Raw genomic sequence first — 21,437 nt, 5'->3', positions numbered from 1 at the left:
ATTCCTTCAGCCAAGATTCTCAATATTCTTTCTTCATTGGGATCCCTGTCCGGAATCTCCCAATTTCTTCACTTTTCATCAGGGATGGTTTTCCTAGAACTGTTTTTGAGTATCTTCTCCCTAAAGCCATTAGCAGTGCCTAAAATTAGATGGGGGTTATAATCTCAGAGAAGAGTATACTAGCTATGACCTATGTTCTCTTGACCTAGCAATTTTGAGGATTTAGAAAAACTTTAGAACCACCTTAGAATGTTTACACATTCGTTATCAATTTTAAATTCAGGGGATATGGAATGTGGTTAAGACTCCGGGACAGAGGATTTGGAAGATTTAACACTGGCTTTGTTTGACTTCTAGGCAAAACTCATTGTCCTTTAGCCACACTTCACTGTGGTTCTTGGAACCTGCTTTATGGCAGGAGTGCACATGAAGAGGAAAAATGTCTTGAACTTGCTACCACCCAGGTTATTACATCTTTCTGACAAATACCAGGCTGCAGTAACTTGTGAACATTTCTTTCATTAGATTTGGGTAATTAATTGCTGAGTCTTGCTGCCTTCTTTTGAGAAAGGGGCAGTATATAAGCCACATTTTGTAAATAAAAATATGTCTGCTGCATCTGCTTTGAGAATAAATGCTCAATTTCAGGATTGCAGTTTGGCAATGTGTTCTAAATTTGTCTATTCTGTTATGAATAGAGCAAGGTCAACGGTTTACTTAGTTCAGCATTTATCAAGAACCAGTGCTGCCAAGCACGATACCAGGGCCGGGGAGTATGAGGATGAGTTATACACAGTCCTGCCCTTATAGAGTTCTCAGTCTGTTGGGAGGAATAGTCAGGTAAACCAATAATAACAACATAATGTGATAAAATAGAGCTGCATATGGGGGGCAAAGGGGGCATAGAGAGGGCGTGTCTCACTCTGCCCGGGGATTTATGTTTTAAAGCATCCTTTAGAACACAAACCTCAGAATGTGTGGCGTGTTCAGGAGGAGGAACAGGTATGCTTGTATGCTGTACAATGTTTTCTCAGCTGCCCTATCCCTTTTCTCCTGCCCAAAGGGAAAGGAGAATTACATCTTCACCGAATGTTCAAGTTTTTGGTGATTACTAAAGTATTATCTCTAGAAGGTGGAAAATAGTTTAATTTTTACCATGGTAATCCTGTCTTTGAAACCAACTTCTAAATGGCCAATGGCAAATTGAACTTTTCCAATAAACTACTAGCCAAGAAGGCTTTTTACTAGGAGATACTTTATTTGCATCTCTGAAAGTGGTCCTAAAAGAGAGTAGAGGGTATGTGTTTAGCAGCATGTACAGCAATGTCAACTTCCTCACAATTTAATGCATTCACTTGTGCCTCTAAAGTGTGTCTTGGCTTTCATGAAAAATACCAATTATATCAGGATTAGGATAGTACTATTACTATTAGTATGGTTCTAGTGTTAGTTTCCTGGGGTTGGCATACAAAGTGCCATAAACAAGGTATTAGCAGAGCCATGCTTCTAAAGTTTCTAGGGGAGAATCCTTTTTTACCTCTTCCAGCTTCTGCTGGCCCCTGGTGTTTCTTGGTTTGCAGAGCATCACTCTGATCTCTGCCTCCATATTTCCATGGCCTTTTCCCAGCCCTGTGTCCCTGTATTTTCTCCTCTCGTTATAAAGACACCAGTCATTAAATGTAGGGCCCACTCCAAATCCAGAATGATTTTGTCTTGAGGTCATTAATTAATTTTACATCTGCAAAGACTCTATTTCAAAATAAGATCACATTCTAGGTTCTGAGTGGATGTGAATTTTGGGGAATACTATTCAACTCACTGTAGCTAGATGTATAGAAAAAGCAAAAGATCTGTTTGTAGCTCAAGGATAAAAACTTTATCCTTCTTCACATTTAAAAAGTATGTGTATTTCTTCATATTGTTTTATACCTGGCAGTGGAAAGAAAAGAGTAGAGAAAGGGCAGATTTTAAGGGTAGTTAGGCAAGATTGGATAGAGGCAAGGAGATTTAACATGTGGAAGAATATGAAATGTGTAGGATGGGAATGTAAAACAGGGAGTGCTGTGATGGCCTAACTGGCCCAAAGTTGTCCCCCCAAAAATGTTTACAGATATTTAGAATGGAAGTCAGCAACTTGATTCAAAACAGATAAGTAGGAGGCGCCTGGGTAGCTCCGCTGGCTGAGCGTTGGACTCTTGATTTCAGCTCAGGTCATGATCTCAGTGTCATGAGATCCAGCTCTGCAACAGGCTCTGAGCTGGGCAGGAAACATGCTTAGGATGCTCTCTCTCCCTCTCCCTCTGGCCCCCCCCCTCCCCCCCCCCCCCCCCGCCCAAAACAACACAAAGCAAACAAAAAACCCAGGTGAGTTAGTTTACTGAGGGATGGGAGGGTAAGGGCCATTGAAAAATTTTAAACCATTGAAACTCTCAGTATGGACTTGGTTTGAAAGTCTTCAAATTTTTTCTACGATGTAAGTCTAATATGCCATCCACTCAGTCTCATTTATACCTCTATTTAATCAAAGCAAATCAATAGTTATTTATTGAATAACTACATGCAAGGAAAGATACTGGATTGTATATAAAAACATATAAAACACAGTCATTTCTTTAAGAAACTTAGTTGTGGAGATAATTGAAATAGAAATGGAAAGGTAACTGACAGTATAAATAGTAAACATATATTAAGGCCTTATCACAATTCGCAATTCGCAGGAGTGAAAGCTACTGTAGGTATTTTGAGAAGAAAGGAGTCGAATGCAGGGACGTGTCAGTGAATGACAAAGTTGTAAAGGGAGGTTGGATCAGATTAGGGAAAACTCAGTGCTGGGGTTTGAGGGATTGGAATTGATTTTAAGTCAGTGGACCCCTAATTTGTGGGCCTGACACCTCTGGGGACTCCGGAGTATTACTGTAAGAGGCTCTCTGATCCATATCCACACCAGGCATAGCCCAGACACTGAACAGATATGTTTATCACATGTACCTGAGCTACTGTTTGTACTGGACTGTAGGTGATATGACTTAGTAAAATACAAATTAATTGTATATGTCTAACGGATAGCATTTTATCACCTATATTTTCACTTAAAGTGGTCTAATAGTAAAACTACCATCATATGGTGATCTGTACAAAATTGTTGACATTGGCAAGGGGTTTTCATACTTAACAAGTTTAGGATCACTACTCTAGGCAATACGAGTCCGTTGAAAACTTTTGAGCAGCATAAAGACAAAGGGAAATGATGGCTTAGGGAAATCAATCTGATCGCGCACCAGACATTTAAAAGTGGAGACTAAAGGCAGCTAAACCGGTGAGAAACCTCTTGTGGAAGTTCAGTTTGGGAAAACCAGTGAGCTGAGAATAAGCAATTCCGAAAGCCCGCTGTGATGTGTGACAGTGAGCACAAATTAAGACTGGTGCACCCACTATGGATTTATTGCCTCTCAGATACAAATCCACACTGCAATGTCTGCTCTGTGAGGGTGGGCTGGGCTCTACGTGCCAGCTGACACGTTGTTAAGATTTGTCACTCAAGGGTGCTGTAGGGACACTGGAGGAAGGACTGTCGTCTACCCAGGGTGTGCCCCTCTCTGGACTCCTGCAGCACACATAGCTTCTCCACGGTCTGGCTTTTGTCAGATGAGCACCTTCTCTAGCACCTGGTTCCTGTAGCATTAGTTCCTGTCGCATGGTTCTTTAGAGACCCATTCAGGTGGCTTTGCAACAGATCCACCAGTGAAGAACCATCCTTTTGGATGGCTTCTCCCAAAACCTTAGAGGGCAAATTCCCAGCAAGTTCTGCAGGCACAGCACCTCAGCAACTTCTCTGCCATCCCATGAGCCATGATTGCACCCTCTCCAGTGAGGTCTGGATCCACCCTAGTGAGGAAGATTCTTTAGTGGGGCACTAGGTTAGCCCTAAGGGTAGAGACTGTTCCTTTATCTGCTCTTTCTGTGTTCCTTTTTTTTTTTTTAAACGTAGCAGTTTATTCTATTTTATTTTTTAAACATTTTATTTATTTATCAGAGAGAGAGAGCACAAGCAGGGGAAGCAGCAGGCAGAGGGAGAGGGAAAGGGAGAAGCAGGCTCCCTGCTGAGCAGGGAGCCCGATGGGGGCTCGATCCCAGGACTCTGGGATCATGACCTGAGCCGAAGGCAGATGCCTAACTGACTGAGCCACGCAGGTGTCCCTCTTTCTGTATTCCTTAGTTTTTTTGTATTGTTTTTTGGATTTTTTTTTTTTTTTGCTTCATACTAACCAATACCCTTTTGAATTTAATAAACATTTATATTAAACATCCCCATTCAAATTCCTATATTTCTGTCTCCTGATCTGCCCCTGACTGATGTTAATGGTATCTAATTTTGCTGGACATCCATAATGAAGCAACATCTTTCACATCTCTCTTTATTTGAAAATACAAAAGGCTATGTGTTGTAGTCCAGTAAGGCCATGTTATTACCCATATCTTTCTTGCTGCTGGAGAGCAGTAAAAGCAACATCATATGAGCTCTTTGAAGGCTGCAAACCTAGTGAGTTTCTTGAAGAAGTTCCTTATAAATAGAAAGTAACAAATTAACATTGTTTTTGAAATCTTTTTTATGCTTGATAGCAGGGTGATAGAAATTTTATTTATTAATTCTTCTAGTCATTCATTCATGTCTTCTCAGTTATATAGTGACACTTTTTATTGTTATTGCTGAAATCCATCTGGGATTATGATGCTCAGGATTTCATCATTAAAACATATGTTTATACCCTCCTACTTTGGGAGTTTTAGCAACAAGCTATCAGGTATTGTATTTTCATATGTTTGATGTCATATATTTAGACCTTAAGGCCTCGGAAGGCCAAGAGACTTTTGAGTTTAACCCGTTTGTTCACAGATTTGTGCTTAAATACATACTTCTGCTTGAAAATTACTGTGTAGCTGAGGTTTGGATTTACAAATACTACATATGAATATATATTGAAAATATCAGTGAGTTAAAGTGTGATTGTGTGTGTGTGTGTGTGATTGTGTGTGTGTGTGTGTGTGAGTGTATATGTGTGTTGGGTAGAGGCTGACAAAGGAAAATATTGTTTCCTTCTCTTGTTACTTTAATGACTAAAAATAGCCCAGATCACAAATTAGCAGATTTAGCAACATTATGCTTTTATTATGAAATAAAATGATATCAATTCTTTCAGGTGGATGAAGGCATCTGTGTATTGTCGAATTTATACAGATATCCCCAGCTTTCTGAAAGTTCATGTTGCACCCCTTTGCTTTTATGAAAGACCTTCATTAGTAAGGCAATGGCTTTTTTCATAAAAGCAAAAATCCTCTTCAGGTTTCTTTCAGTTAGAGAAAACAGGTACTAATGTAGATCTGCCATAAAAGGAAGGTCGCTTCACCTGAGGGGGGAGGAGCCCCTGTAGTTAACTGGTGTTTATTCTTTTCCAGGACACCTTTCTCTACTAGGTCTGATAAAATTGAAACGTGTTTTTTTGCCCCTGCCTTTGAGAGGGCTATATACCAAGTTCAGAACTCTAGAAAGTCTAAGGAATGCTTAAGTGGGATTTTCACCAAGGTTGACAATCAATATGGGATTCAAGGACACTTAACCTTGCTTTGTTAGATCTGTTACAACGTTAGTGATGTTACCCAGCATGTTTGCTAGATGGCGCTAGAGTTCATCCCTCTTACCTAGCCTTGCCTTCATCGGTCCTCTGGCTAAAAGAAGAGCAGTCCTTTATTTTTAGTCATTATTGTAGGATTTAAAAACTTACTACCTTAAAAATGTTATTTGTTATCCACAGAATGTTACTTTATCTAACATCATTTAACATATTATTCTCCTCTAGCCTTTACATGAGAAGATCTGACAGTACAATATACAAATATTTTCTTTGAATATTCAGGTTAAGGGAGTAGAAGACTAAACATGTTCAGAGGGAGCTTTTTCAGAAAAAAAATTCTTAGTGAAAATTGAGCTTTCGATAAGTGTTTATACTTGAAAATTGAGTAGGGAAATCAAATAGTTTCATGCTTATTTTAAGCTTAAAACCATCTTTGCCTCAATTATTTCACTGTTTTAGTTGAAGGGCCCCTGTGACCCATATATGCATATAAACACAGTCTCTTGACCAGGAGGGGGATTTGAAATGAAGAAAAAAATCAATTCTGAGACGTTGTTTTTACTTAGTCATAAATAAATGCCACATTTTTGAAGAGGTAATATCTTACATTTGTTATTTTCTTCATCTGTTTCAATTAAAAATTATATTACAAAGATGCACATATGTATATATAAAATAAGTCCACTACCCATATCTTTCACTTTACCTCATCTAGTCTGACCTTATAGAGGTAACTGCTGTTAACAGTTTGATGTCTGCTCTTTAATAAACTTTTTGAAACATGAAACATAAATAGATGTTTTTTTGTATTTGTGGATTATCTCTCTATATCTTTGTATGTTATCTTCTGATCTGTCTATAATACAGTTTTAACTTTTAAGTACCCAGCTGTCCTCTGATCTAATTACATGGGGGAGAAACAGTAGAGAGTACAAGAAAATAAGTGAAAGTAATGTGAATCTTACTGCAGTCTTCACAGAAACAGCCAAAGGAGGGAACATTCCCAACACATCACAAAATATCTTTCAAAAGCTTTTTTCCCTATGTCCTTATTGTCAATATTTTTCTCACCTATAGCAAGGCTTTAAGACTCACTCCTTTCTTACCCCAAGCTTTCTAAATTTTTTACCTAATTTAGTCCAGACCAACTCTTTTGTCTTTTCTCCTCTCTCTGGTGTAGTTCTGTATTATATCAATAATTTTTTTCTCTTTCTTTAACATCTAGATTTTACAAAACAAATTAGGGTCTTCAAAATGATGGAGAAAACAAGTCAGTCATCATCTCTTTTGTGATGGAGATGGAGAGGGTAGAAGATGGTAACATTATAACATCTTTTCTTTTTAATCCCACTCCACACACACACACACACACACACACACACACACTTGTGTGTGTGCGCTTGCATGCATGCATGCTCACATATCCAGATTTCTTTCTCTTTTTTAGTTATATAAATGGAAAAATCATACTAAATATGTTGTTTTATATCTTGCTTTTTGAGTAATCTCTAATTTTATGGTATTATTCTAAGAATATCCTGGTAGACACATTTGTGTATTTCTCAAGACACTTAGAATGGGAATAATTGGTGTGTAAATTTAAAATTTAATTGACACTGCCATACTGCTTTCCTAAAAGGTGCTACTGATCTATGTTCCCATCAGTAATGCACAAGCATGTTCATTTTCCTATTACTTACAAATACTGCTTAATATCAATTCTTTACATTTTCCAATCTTAATATCAAAGTTATCTTATTAAATATTTCAACCTTTTAATCAAATGAATGAATGTATATTATTTATAAAGTAATATAGAACCATCAATTTATATTTTTAAAAACAGCATTTTTTTTAGATTTTATTTATTTATTTGAGAAAGAGAGAGGACGAGAGGGGTGGAGGGGCAGAGGGAGAGGGAGAAACAGGCTCTCTGCTGAGCAGGGCTTGATCCCAGGACCTTGAGATCATGACCTGAGCCGAAGGCAGACACTTAACTTACTAAGCCACCCAGGTGCCCCATTTTCAGTGTTCCTGTTCTGAAATTCCTATTAGTCAAATGTTGACTCTCTTAGACTGACACTTATCTGTATAGGCCAGATTTTGCTGTGATAAATTTCTGTTGTGAAGTTTCAGTGCTTATCTCAACAACTGTTGTTTCATACTCATTTTCAAAGTGAGTTGAGTGAGATTAGATCTGTTCCACATGGTCACACAGCTGATGGAGGTGCTACCATTTGCTGCAGAACTGGTTTTTATGACAGGACAGAGAGTGGAGAACTTTCCCTCAGCCTAGAGGGAACACATGTCTCTTCTGCTCATATTTCATTGGCCTTAACCAGTCACATAACCCTGTCTAGTCCCAAGGATTCTGGGAAATGTAGTGGAATATTTAATGAGTATAACTATCTTTGCCACAAACCTGTAGGACTCTCATCCTTTCTCTCTAATTTGTCAACTCTGGTGTTTGTTTCTTATGATATAGCCATAATTTATTCTTTCAGTCTTAAAAAATTAATTCTTCAAATTTTTCAGTCACATTTTTTAACTTCTAAGAGTTCTTTCCTTTCATGGTCTTAATTTTTTTAAAACATATTTTCCTTCTGATTTTTTTCTTATTTCTCAGAAGATACTAATTTTAGTTTTAACTTCTTTTCTTTTTGCCACCTACCAATGAATTGCCATTGTTTCTTTAAATTCTCCCTTTGTGTTTTTTTTCGGGGGGGGGGTTGTCTTTTGTTTTTTGCCTTTTCTTTCCTATTGGAGGCTTTCCTAAAGTGTCTGGTGATTCTTGACTCTCTTTTTATATTTACAACACTACCAGAGTCTTCTAATCCCTGAATATTTGAGGTCAATAAGCCTGCTGCCAGTGTTCTGGTAGTTAATTGAGGAAAAGGAGTATGCAAGTCCACCATCTAGTACAAACAGTTTCACTCGACTGCCCTGTTTTTAGTCTAGGGTTGTGGCAGAATGACTAGCCTGTCACCTATATTCATACTTTTGCATTCATGGTATATGGAGTTATTAATGGTAGCAGCTTCCCAGGCAGACCTATATTTTCTAGCCCCTGTTATATCTAGGTATATCTAAGTACCCAATCCATATCTCTGCATGGGAGATGCTTTATGCTTCCTTTTTTTCAGTTGCTTATAATAGAGATAAACCCTAGGCAAACTTTCAGATTTACATTTTGAAGATGGCAGTGTTTCCACTTTGATGCCTAGTTGACTCTGCAGAAGATGTATTTATTAGTTTCACATTGCTGATGTAAAAAATTACCACAAACTTAGTGACCTCAATCCATACAGATTTATTATCTTACAGTTCTAAAGGTCCACAGTCTAAAATGGGTCAACAGGGCTCTGTTCCTTTTAAAGGCCCTAGAGGAGGGACTCTTGGGTGGCTCAGTCGGTTTAGCATCTGATTCTTGATTTTTGCTCTGGTCATGATCTCAGAGTCATGAGATCAAACCCCCTGCATCAGGCTCCATGCTCAGCAGGGAGTCTGCTTGAGATTCTCTCTCTCTCTCCCTCTGCTGCTTCCCCCACCCCCGCTCTCTCTCTCTCTTTCTCTAAAATAAAAAAAATAATAATAAATTTTTAAAAAAAAGGTTCTAGGGGAGAATCTGTTTCCTTGCTTTTTCAGGTTTTAGAGGTGACTTGAATTCCTTGACTCAGAACCCTTTGCTTGCATCTTCCTGACCTCTGTCTCTATTGCCACATCTCTTTTTCTCACTCTGACCCCCTGCCTCCTTCTTATAAAGACTCTTGTGATTACACTAGGCTCATCTGGGTGTCCAGGATACCCTCTCCATTTCAAGATTTTTAAATTGGTGTTATCTACAAAGTCCCTTTTGCCATGTAGGGTAACATTCATAGATTTGGGGGATTAGAATGTGGACATGTTTGGGAGGCCATCATTCTGCCTCCCATGGAACAGGACTGTCCTCTTCACCTCTTTATGCATCAACAGCCATTACATGAGAGAAAAAAAAAACCCACCCAGAAAACCAAAAAACCCCAAACATTTATCATGTAAAAGTAACAAAATTGGGGTAATTATTTGTTATAGCTTTTACCAATATGTTAACTAATATAGACTTGAAGTGGGGTTACACCGTAACAAAAACTTAAAATAGCAATACTGAGTTGGGGGTTAAATGAATGGTGAGGAAACAGATTTTGTAAAACTCTTGTTTGTGATAATATGGAAGGCAAACAGACCCAGTTCCTACTGGGTCTATAACTCAGTAGTGAAAATGACTGGGACGAGCTAAGAGTGTATGTTGACGGTTTATTGATACATTTAGCAAGATATTTAAAAGAAAGAAATGAGTCGTGTGTAGAATTAAACACCAGACAAAGTTCAGAAATTTGTGGCCTTTCAGACCTAGAAGAGTCAACTGCTTCTAGACACTAAACTTTAGGAAATAAAGACTACGAAAGCCGTATGGCAAAAACCCATTAAGAATTCCCAGTTAAACAAATGATTCATCCCGGCAGCAAATATCACATTAAGGGTATTACCTTCCCTTTAAAGATATTGTTTCAGATGGCCTCAAGGTAGATTCCATTAAGTTGCTAGAGAAAGAGGAATAGCCCTGGGAAGCAACAAATTATAGGAGGCTTGGATTTATGACTTTGGGGGTGGTTATAGGCAATAGGAATTGATTGAAAACAAATAGATTGGAAGCCTATTAAGATTTTTGGAGAATTGTGTAACTTAAGAAACTATGATCTTGGCCTACAAAAAGCATGTGATGGTAAAATAACCATGGAAACCCCAAGATTTCACCCCAGAATGAGAAACTGATGCCCAGAGTGCATAATCCCTAGAGCCTTTGTTTGTATTCACTTTCCTTTGCATGCTACCCATCTTCCTTTGATACCAGTTCCAGTTAGTTTCCTGAGTTAAGGAGATTCACTATGCACTAAGCAACTTTTTATTTGGCAAAAAATTACAACAGTCCAGGCAACAAGAAATCTAAAACCCTACATCCCATTATATCTAAAAAGGTAGGTTCCTTTCTCCAGAGAAAGCAAGTGTACTTGGGGAACTTTCATGGGAGCTAGACTTTGCTATAGAACTTTCATAGAAAGAGCTAGAGAACAGAGAGTATGTATTCCAGAGGCTGTCTCACTTTTTCAGATTTATTAAGAAAGGTGTGCCACTTAGGACAACTCTACCCTTTTTTGTTTTAGAGTTACCTAATGAACTCTGTACAACAGATTTCATCACTTGGCACAGGACCGTTCTCGATGAGTGAATGATACTAAAACATTGCCATACTATATGACAACATCATAAGGCATTGTGGCCAAAAATAGATTAGTGGTTGATTCCTAATAATTGGGATTGGACTTTTATTATAAAAGCTTATTGATTATAACCACAAATTTTATGGAAATATCTTATCTTGGGCATCTGATGACCACCTTTGGAATATTCCCTGACATTACCCAGAATCTGCTTTGGCCCATCAGTTTCTCTTCTCAGAGAAAAAGAGAGTTATTTAGATAGTTAAACTTAATAAGAAAAATTGGATCCTAATTTTCATTCAATCTGTTAATCATTGAAAGAGAATTTTGGACAGTTTTCTTCTGCCCCTAAGCTTCTTCAATTTATATTTTACAAAAGCCCCCAAGATGTACATAATCCTACATGCAGTGGTTCAAAGTGTAGCAGGAGAGCTAGACAATGTTATTGAGGCTATGGAAACTGCAGGAGAGGTTCTTGAAATTAGACAGGCGGTGGTACAAAATGTTTAGTATACTAGCATCTGGAGGTAGAATATGTGCTATATCAGGAGAAAAATGTTTTACTTACATCCTTACAGACCTCTTCAGGACCTTTACTATTACTAAAAATATCCAGGAAACAAATAAATTATGACATTCAGTAATTTGGCTCTTACCCCCATATCTAGTTTTGCAGGTTTTTTGGTTTGGGGATAGGATCTTTCTCTTGGTTTAATTTGGGCAGTCTTGGCTCTTGTATTATTAGTGAACTACAAATTCTGATTACTATCCTTCAGCTAGTATTTGTGGTTTTGATGCACAGATGTATGGTTTTCAGAGCCTTGAATGCTGTAGAGAAGTCCATGTCCCAGCAAATGACCCAATTAATGAATTTTCCAGCAAAATAATAAGAAAATCTGACACTTACTAGTGTTGGAATGACTACCATCAGAAGCTCTACACAACCCAAACACATCATCCAACAATGCAGAGCTAGATTAATCATGTGTTTAGATGATAATGGTCTACCCTTCATCTGAAGAAGAAGAATGATCTAAAGTTCTCTATTGCTATATAACAACATTACCACCGACAATATTACCTTAGAGGCTTAAACCAATATATTTATTACCTCACAGTTTTTGTGGATAAGGAATTTAGGAATGGCTTAATTGGGCCCTTAATACTTCAGGGTCTCGCAACATTGTAATCAGCGTTTCAACTGGGGCTCCCATCTCATGTGAGGCTTGACTGTGGAAGGATCCATTTCTAAGCATACATTATTGTTGACAGAATTCAGTTACTGGTGGGTAGTTGGATTGAGGTCCTCAATTTTTGCTGCCGGTCATCTGGAGGTCACTGTCTCTTACTTACTATAAGCCAGTAAGGAAGAAAATCTAGCAAGAAGGATGTTATAATCTTAGGTAACATAATCACATATGTCCCATTGCCTTTGCATATTCATTTGATTAGGGGAAAGTCATAGATCATGCCCACACTCACGGAGAAGGGATCATAAAGGAATGAATACTAGGAGTTAGGGATCATTGAGATCACTTCATAAAACCCAGGGCATGAGAATTGAAACCAATTAATGTCCTGTTTCTGTGTTAACTTAGACCATGACTGAGGATACTTCCTGTCCATGTATTAAACCATAGTAGGACTGGGAATATTTTTTGCTCCTACCTTACATAAAACTGAGAACAAGTAAAAGTAATTTAACTACTTGGTTCAGGAAATACTTGCTCCTGGAAGTTAAAACTCTGAGCCAACTGTAATAGTTAACTTATCAAAACTAGCACTTTATCATGACTCTTGTTAAGACCTTCACCTCTTTCTGCCCATCCATCTGAAACTGTTATGTAATAAATGTCATTATGTCTCTCTACTACCAACCAGTTCCTTACCTTACCTTAAAATCGCCAGTTCATACCCTATGACCCAGCAATTGTATTACTGGCTATTTACCCCAAAGATACAGATATATGTCTCTCTACTACCAACCTATTCCTTACCTTACCTTAAAATCACTAGCTCATACCCTATAACCCAGCAATTGCACTACTGGGTATTTACCCCAAAGATCAAAAAGGGCACCTGCACCCCAATGTTTATAGCAGCAATGTCCACAATAGCCAAACTATGGAAAGAGCCCAGATGTCCATCGACAGATGAATGGATAAAGAAATTGTGATATATATGTATAATATATATGTATATATATTATATATCTATAATGGAATATTTAGCCATCAAAAAACCCCCAAAGTCTTGCCATTTGCAATGACATGGATGGAACCAGAGGGTATTATGCTAAGTAAAATAAGTCAATCAGAGAAAGACAATGTCATATGATCACACTGATATGTGGAATTTAAGAAACAAAACAGAGGATCATAGGGGAAGAGAAGAAAAAATAAAACAAGATAAAATCAGAGAGGGAGACAAACCATAAGATACTCTTAATCATAAGAAACAAACCAAGGGTTGCAGGAAGGGAGGGGGCTGGGGAGATGGGGTAACTGAGTGATGGACATTAAGGAGGGCACATGATGTAATGAGCACTGGATATTATATAAGACTGATGAATCACAGACCTGCACCTCTGAAACCAATAATACATTATATGTTAATTAATTGAATTTAAATTTAAAAAATAAAATCAACAGCTCAGGCTCTAAATCCCTATAAATATCCTCTGTGACTTCCCTCTTATGATACATCACTAAGATTCTATCAAGGTGTGGTTTGCCTTACAGCAGAAAGCCTAATAAACTTAGCTTTGTTTGATCATCTTTGTTTTGGTGGTCCTTTTGAGGGGTTAATAATCAACATTATAACTTTATGATTGCTTTGGTGTCAGCTATAGTATGTATCCCTTCTATTCTAAAACAGAGGCTAATATCAAACCATTTTTGTTTAGTCACACCCTAATCAAAGATCAGGACTTCTCTTCATGTCATCTTAGGCCCTCAAGGTGACTAAGTTCCTTCCTTACCTTCTGTTTTGAGAGGAAGTTTTATGAATATTCCGAGGTAGGGCATTGTCCTCATGGGAGAGGAATTGGGGCAGTGTCTTGATGTTCTTCCAGATTGGATGCCTGATGGCAGAAAGAGCTTTTCCTTGTGATTGAGGTCCTTTGTGGGTGACGCAGCTTCCGTGCAGCTGCCACTGTTGAGTGGGAACAGAGGTTTCCCTTCCAGCAGTTGTTTGATCTATCACTTTCCTTTAGAGTAACTGGTTTTTCCCTTCTGTGGCCAACTATCTCTTTTTCCTCAGACAGGGAAAGATTTAATTTGGAAGGAGGCATCTGAATCCTTTTGTCTCAGAGTAGCAACGGTGTTTAATAGTTGGATGTTTCTGATTATGCAGTGAGTCATTCAAGACTAGCTGTCCAAGCTGGGAAGCAGAATGGGGGAGAGGGGAAGAGACTTCAGGAGGAAGGTGCACATTAACACTCCAAAATATTTAACTGCGATATTTCCACTCTTTACTATGCTCCTCCCTCTTTATTTCTGCTGAGCATGTACATTTGAAGTCATGTAAATTAAATAAACGTTCCATATGACTGTGTGTTTTCTTTTTAAAATTTTTTTCTTTCTTTTTTCTTTTTTTAAGAGGGAGAGAGATGAGGGATGTGGCGAGGGGCAGAGGAAGAGGGAGAGAGAGAATACCAAGCAGGCTACACACCCAGTGCAGAGTCTGATTCGTGGCTCCATCTTGCAACCCGGAGATCATGACCTGAGCCAAAACCAAGAATCAAACACTTAACTGACTGAGCCACCCAGGCGCCCTATTTACTTTTTTTTTAACTTGAAGAAAAATTTTTAAATAAACTTGTTATTTTAGAACAGTTTTATATTTATAGAGAAAGGGTGAGACTAGTATAGAGAGTTCCATTTACCCCACACCCAGTTTCCCTTATTAGACATTATTATTAACTGAAGTCCATGCTTTATTCAGATTTCCTCAGTTTTTAACCTACTGTACCTTTTCTGTTTCAGTACCCCATCCAGTGTACCACATTGCTCTTTGTCATCACGCCCCCAGAGTCTCCTCTTGATTGTGACAGCTTCTTAGACTTTCCTTATATTTGATGATCTTGGAAGTTTTTTTTATTTTCATTTTTTTAAAGATTTTATTTATTTATTTGAGAGAGAGAATGAGATAGAGAGATCATGAGGGTCAGAGGGAGAAGCAGACTTCCTGCTGAGCAGGGAGCCCGATCGGGACTCGATCCCAGGACTCCAGGATCATGACCTGAGCCGAAGGCAGTCGCTTAACCAACTGAGCCACCCAGGTGCCCCGATCTTGGCAGTTTTGAGGAGTACTTGTCAGGTATCTTCTAGAATGTCCCTCAATAGGGATCTGTCTGGTGTTCTTCTCATGATTAGGCTAAGCTTATGAATGCTTTGGATGAAGACCATAAAGGTAAAGCGCTGACTGAGATGCCTGTGTTTGTCAGGTTTCTCTGTTATAAAGTTACTCTCCCTCATCTTCTATACTGTACTTTTTGGAAGGAAGTCCAAAAGAATGAAGATTTATGTTCCATCTCCTTAAGGAATTTCTACATAAATTATTTGGAATTCCTCTGTCTCTTCTCTCTCATTTATTTATTTTTTGAATTAATCATTTATTATGTCAGTGTGACTCATGGATATTTATTTTATACTTTGGGTTATCATCTATTACTACTTAATTTATTCTGTTGCTCAAATTGTTTCAACTTTGGTCATTTTTGAACTCTTTCAGTTGGCTCTTATGTCCCTTTGACATACCCCATTATTTTTTTTTAAAGCACTTCCTTATTTTCTAGCACTACATACTATAAAATCCTCCAGGCTCATCTTGTATACTTCCTGCATTTTCTTTTTAATTAAAAAAAAGAAACTTGAAAGAGATAATAAATGAGAGAATTCAGAAATGCTCATTTCACCCCAGCTAAACAATTTTCCTCAATACATAAACTTTTCTTATAGGTATTTTCCTGTTCTCTCCATTTTAAACCATTGTAATATAAAATCATTGGTAACATCATAAAAATAATATGACAAATCAAGTTCAATTAACTTCAGATTTAGGAAACTTGATGGATCTGATATACTTTCCTGTTGGCTACAGATGAAATCTACGAAGTGGCTAGCTTTGAATATTTGAAGTAGTCTCTTCCTTACTATTCATACCCTGATCCCCTGTAACTTTTGACATAAGGCTCCTACTTTCATATATACCTAATTTTTCTTGCCAGGCAAACAGGGAGCCAAGGGCTCTGGGTGGGCTGCCGTATCAGGAGAGGTGGTTTTTTCTGTTTGGAGGCACGAAACCATGGGAAATTAAAGTCCTCATTCTGGGAAGAGACTGGTTTAAGATGTTATCTAGGACAAATAATCAAGTCTAAAAAACAAGAATTCATTCTAAATCAAAAGATTTGCAGCAAAACTGTCCAGAAAATAAGGCAGTTCTCAGAAGTGATGCCAGGCAATACTTTCAGACCAATGGTGTGAAGAGGCAAAACCTTTTATCAGGTGTCTGATGGCAGGGGATAACTGTTACAAGAAATAACCTGGGGTGCGTAGGTGGCTTGGTTGGTTAAGTGTCCAATTCTTGATTTGGGCTCAGGATTCTCTCTCTCTCCCTCTGCTCTTTCCCACCCTGCTTGCACTCATGCTCTCTCTCAAAGAAAGAAAGAAAGAAAGAAAAGAAAGAAGAAAGAAAGAAAAGAAAGGAAAGAAAGAACCTTCTCTGAGAGGTGGGAGAAAGTGAATTGTCATAAGACTTTAATTTCAGAATGGCTATTTCTTTTACTAATTATGCATTGTTGGGAATTCTATATGCCCTCTCTGAGCCTCAGTTTTCTCAATGTAAAAATAAAGCAAATACTGATACTACCTCATTACACTGTTGAGAGAATTAAACGAAATAATACAAAGAATGCTTAACAAGAAATTGGGCACCAAAGAAGATCAGTACATTAGCCATTGTTTAATGCATATTATATAGAGTCCTGAGGCTATTCCAACTAGCCCTTAGTATGTTGTAGCTCATTAAAAGAAATTGAAGATAGATGAAAATCTAAAATACAACTTCATTTTTAAATATTTTGATGTTTGTAGTAAAAAAAGGTATTTTAAATGTGGTGGGAAACTTATTAAACCTGAAATATTTTACCCAATCTAGGAGTAAAATTATACAAATGTACTAGTTATCTATTGCTACTTGTAAATTACTCTCAAACTTAGTATCTTAAAACAACAAACATTTATTATCTCACATAATTTCTGAAGGCCAGGGATCAGAGAGTGGTAGAGCTAGAAAATTCTGACTCTGGGACTCTTTTGAGGTCTAGGTCAAGATGTTAATTGGGGTTCAGTCATCTGAAGGGGCTGGTGAATCCACTCCCAAGCTCATTCACTGGGTTGTTGTCAGAAGACTTCAGTCCTTCATTATTTGGGCCTCTTTCTCTTTGTTTGCTCCAACAACATGGCAGCTGAGTGATGAGAAAGTGAAAGAGACCCAGGATGGAAGCTGCAGGCTTTTTATAACTGATCTTGGAAGTGATACACCATTACTCCTGCTGTTTTATTTGCTAGAAGCAAGTTCCTAAGTCCAGCTCACATTCAAGGAGAGAGAAATTGGGCTACCCTTCTTAAAAAGAAGAGTATCAAAGAATTGTAAACATATCTTTAAAAACACCACCACAAGTATCATTGATATGCTGAGATTTCATGGTGTTTGTTCATGATTTTCTTGGCCATGAATGAACCAAACTTGGCACTCCAAAATTTGTCATTTCCTGGGAAAGATGCAAAGGAACAGTTAGCTGAGAAATTTAGCTTTTGGCATCTTCTCCGTTTCATACAAGTTAGGTCTTATTTTGGGCAGTTTCTGTCCTTTGTGTTTTGGAAATGCCTGGAACTTTTTTTTAATATTTTATTTATTTTTTTGACAGAGAAAGTGACAGTGAGAGAGGGAACTCAAACAGGGGGATTGGGAGAGGGAGAAGCAGGCTTCCCACAGAGCAAGGAGTCTGATGCAGGGCTTGATCCCAGGACCCTGGGATCATGACCCGAGCCAAAGGCAGATGCTTAACGACTGAGCCACCCAGGCACCCCTGCCTGGAACTTTATATGACAGCTTTATAAGCTTCCTAATCAAGAATTCAGTTTCACTGAGGATCACTCTATTGCCTACATGATGCATAGGAAGTGTGATAAGAGTCAGATATTGGTTATAAAACCTTGATCTAAGAATTGTTGTCCAAGATGGAGATATAGACTTAGGAGTCACTGAGAAGAGAGAGAGGTATGACATCTTAGGGTCCTTAAGCCATACTGGAGTTACATTATTCCAATTAACAGAGGGCAAAATGATCCTGGGATGGGGGGTAGGGAAGACAATGGAACTAGAAGAAATGTGAGACCTAGCTGATATTAACTGATTGTACTCCAAAATCATATATAATATTTATTGGATCCCACTTTACAACCAGAACTCACTGGGAGGTAATTGGGGGGATACTGTCCAAAACCCTATACCATGTCAACCAAGTATCAGCTGGCTTGGTTGATATATTCTCTATCCACAATGAACAAGGGTTGAGCTAAAGCAAAGCACGACTTTGAAGGGTCACATGTCTTCATAGACCTATACTGGATATTTCAATTGTTGACTACTTGTGAGTCCGTTTGTCCCTTTACAAATGATAGTATTTTACCATCTTGCCCACTGATTATTTCCTTTACCTTGAGATTTGAGGCTAAGTAAACTCTGGTGAAAGCTCTAGCATGAAAGACCTGGTGGTTGAGTTTGATGGTTAATTTCATGGGTTAATTTGACTGGGCCACAGGGTGCTTAGATATTTGGTTAAACATTAGTTCTGAGTGCGTCTCTGAGGGTGTTTCTGGATGAAATTAACATTTCAGTCTGTACACTGAGTAAAACAGATCACCCTTCTCATTGTGGGCAGGCCTCACCCAATCTGTTGAAGGCCTAAATAGAATAAAAGATGGCTCTCCTGAGTCTGGACTTCTCAGCCTCCATAGTCATGTAAGCCAATTCCTTATAATAAATCTCTCTCTCTGTCTTCATATATATTCATACTCATACCTAGAGAACCCTGACTAAATACACTAAGGTGGTTTACAATTAAATTCTCAAAGTCAGTACCGATCTTCACCTAGTAGGCGGAGATACAGGATACTGCTTGGTTTCAGCCAGAGTTCATTCTGACTGGTCGACACCCATACCGTATATCGTACATGTTTTGACCATCACTCTTGTAAGTATACCTAGAATAAAATAAGTTCAATCTGAATGAGTCCATGGAGGTGATGTATTTCACCAGTTTTCAATAGTGTTCCTTAGATTTCACGGAAGAAGTGTTGTAGGAAGCCGTGGTGACAAGGAAGGTGAAATGGGAGGTGAAAGAGAAGGTTGTAGAGAAGGAGCACCACACTCCATCCAGCTTCAACTTGGCTCATTTCCATTTTGGTTCTTTTAAATGTTGGTTCTGGTAAGTTTTTTCATGAAATGAAGGATCCCATTACTAAAAAAAAGTCGAAAGCCACTTACGTATTGCAACTATACCTCTTCCAGATTAAGAAGCTTACAAAGGTTAATTGACTATGAGAAAATTATACAATTATATCCTTAGGGAGTTGCAAAATTTGGATATGAGTTCAGGTTTTTGAATCTCAGACTTTTCCTTTCAAGGACTCCATCTTTGACGCCTGCAGATATAGGATAAAGGACTACTTCAGCCCAATCTAAACATAACTTTAGTATTCCCTTAATATGAATATGAATATGTGCACGTATTTGAAAATTATTTGTTTATGGTCACCCTTAATCCATGAAGAATTTGGAGCGGCTTACAACAAATTAGGAATTTGTGGGAGGGAAAGAAAGAGGCATAAAGGCACAAAATACTGCTACTAAGATCTGGATGGTTGCAGAGGTGGGCTATACATCGACTGTGAGCTTGGTAGAAGTCAGTGTAGAAGGAAACAACCATACAGAACGTTGATTGAGTTTCTGGCATCTTGAAAATGCACGAAATCCAAAACTGGGGGAAAAACACTTTAAAAATCTGGACAAACAAAAGTAAGTGCTCCAGACTGTCAACTCTTACTGCTCTTGATGTGCATAAGGCTTATTTATTTCCCTTTGCTCTAACATACTCAGACTCCAAGTGCCTGAACATAATGTGTAGAGTTAAAATAGAGGAGTGCCTCCATTCCCAAAGGGCTTTACATCTGTCAGTTTCAGAGGAGACCATGGTATTACTTTAATGTGTGTGTGTATGTGCGCGCGCCTGCACACACTTTTATTAAACATATGCTCCCAGCTACATTCCACTTGGCAAGATCACAAGTACATAATGGCTACAAGCTGTAAGGAAAAAAAAATAAAAGAGAACTTAACCAGCTTTTTTTTTTTAATAAGATAAATAAGACCTCCTCAGCTACGTTAAGCATTCATTTACACATTCTTTGAGTGTGCACCCTAGCTTTTCTTCTGTCTCTGGGTCTCTATTTATTCATTCTTGCCCAAAGATGAATATTGCAATGGTACATGATGCAAACATTGGAAATCTGTGCTTACATTTGTGTTTCCAAATGAATATGCTAATAGTGTTTAATCAGCAGCAATGTTGCTTTATATCAATGTTTTGTGCCACGTATAGCCTCAGTGATAATGTTGTGATAACCAAAATTTTCCCCACATCAAAACTTGGAGACGATCCCAGTTTTTTTGAACAGCCGTTTGATTCCACAATATGATGAAATCCTTTAATCTTCCTCAGGATTATGTCTGTGTTTTCAGGAAGCATCAAATATCCCTTTTGTTTCATTAACGGGTGGTGGGTGGGGGGAGGCTTGAAACCTCCTGCAGCAGCTCAGAAATTTTGGTATTCCAAACAAGCTCCCGAGCTGTCCAGGGGAACCTGTGGGAGGAAGCTCCAAGGTTGGTGATGCTGTGGAAGGAAATGGCTGCAGGCTGCTCCGTGTGTGGTTTGGGGATATTCTGTGGAATCCAGCAGCCTGCTGGCCAGAAAAGCAGAATCCAACAGCAGTGGAGTGAGATGGAGGTGGGAAATGACATGCTTCTCGTCACGGATTTACAAAACATATTTCTAACCTGCGAATAATCTAGCTAGAGGAGGATAGGGCCTTGCCCAAGACTGGATCAGCTTCTGATCCTATGCAAAGGGGTACTCTGCAAATAAAGTATGTCCTCTCTCTCTCTCACTCTCTGGCAAATATATTTCCCTACTCAATCTGGGCCACGACAAAGACAGAAAATGCAGAGACTTTTTTCTTTTGCATCCTACTGCAAACCAAAAGAACCATAGCATATTATTTAAGGTCTATCTGTGAATGCAGGGAAGTATTATACTCTTAAGGCACACACATACCCCTTCTCCTCTCAAAAAAAAAAAAAAAAAAAAAAAAAGGCAAGAATAGCAATCCCAAACTCCAAACTTCCTTTTCTAAAATAGAAGTATTTCTTATTCTTTGTGTATGTTCAAAGTTGGGAATACTTTTTTTTTTTTTTTCCCAGTGAG

General features: G+C 38.2%; 1 long non-coding RNA gene and 1 other non-coding gene across 2 annotated transcripts in view; one reads left to right on the top strand and one right to left on the bottom strand.

Moving 5' to 3' along the window:
• LOC118019074 overlaps window positions 1–21,437 on the top strand; it is a 162,177-nt gene that overhangs the window by 123,385 nt on the left and 17,355 nt on the right. The gene's annotated exons all lie outside the window — the stretch shown is intronic.
• On the bottom strand, window positions 21,130–21,255 carry LOC118020487. Its single transcript, XR_004681920.1, has one exon. It is a non-coding gene; the product is annotated as a small nucleolar RNA SNORA31 (small nucleolar RNA).

This window comes from Mirounga leonina, unplaced genomic scaffold (assembly GCF_011800145.1).
Source record: "Mirounga leonina isolate KUSES-001 unplaced genomic scaffold, KU_Mleo_1.0 Mir_173, whole genome shotgun sequence".
NCBI lineage: Eukaryota > Metazoa > Chordata > Mammalia > Carnivora > Phocidae > Mirounga > Mirounga leonina.
The sequence above is the reverse complement of the archived record's forward strand: the minus strand, read 5'-3'. Positions and strand labels throughout refer to the sequence as shown.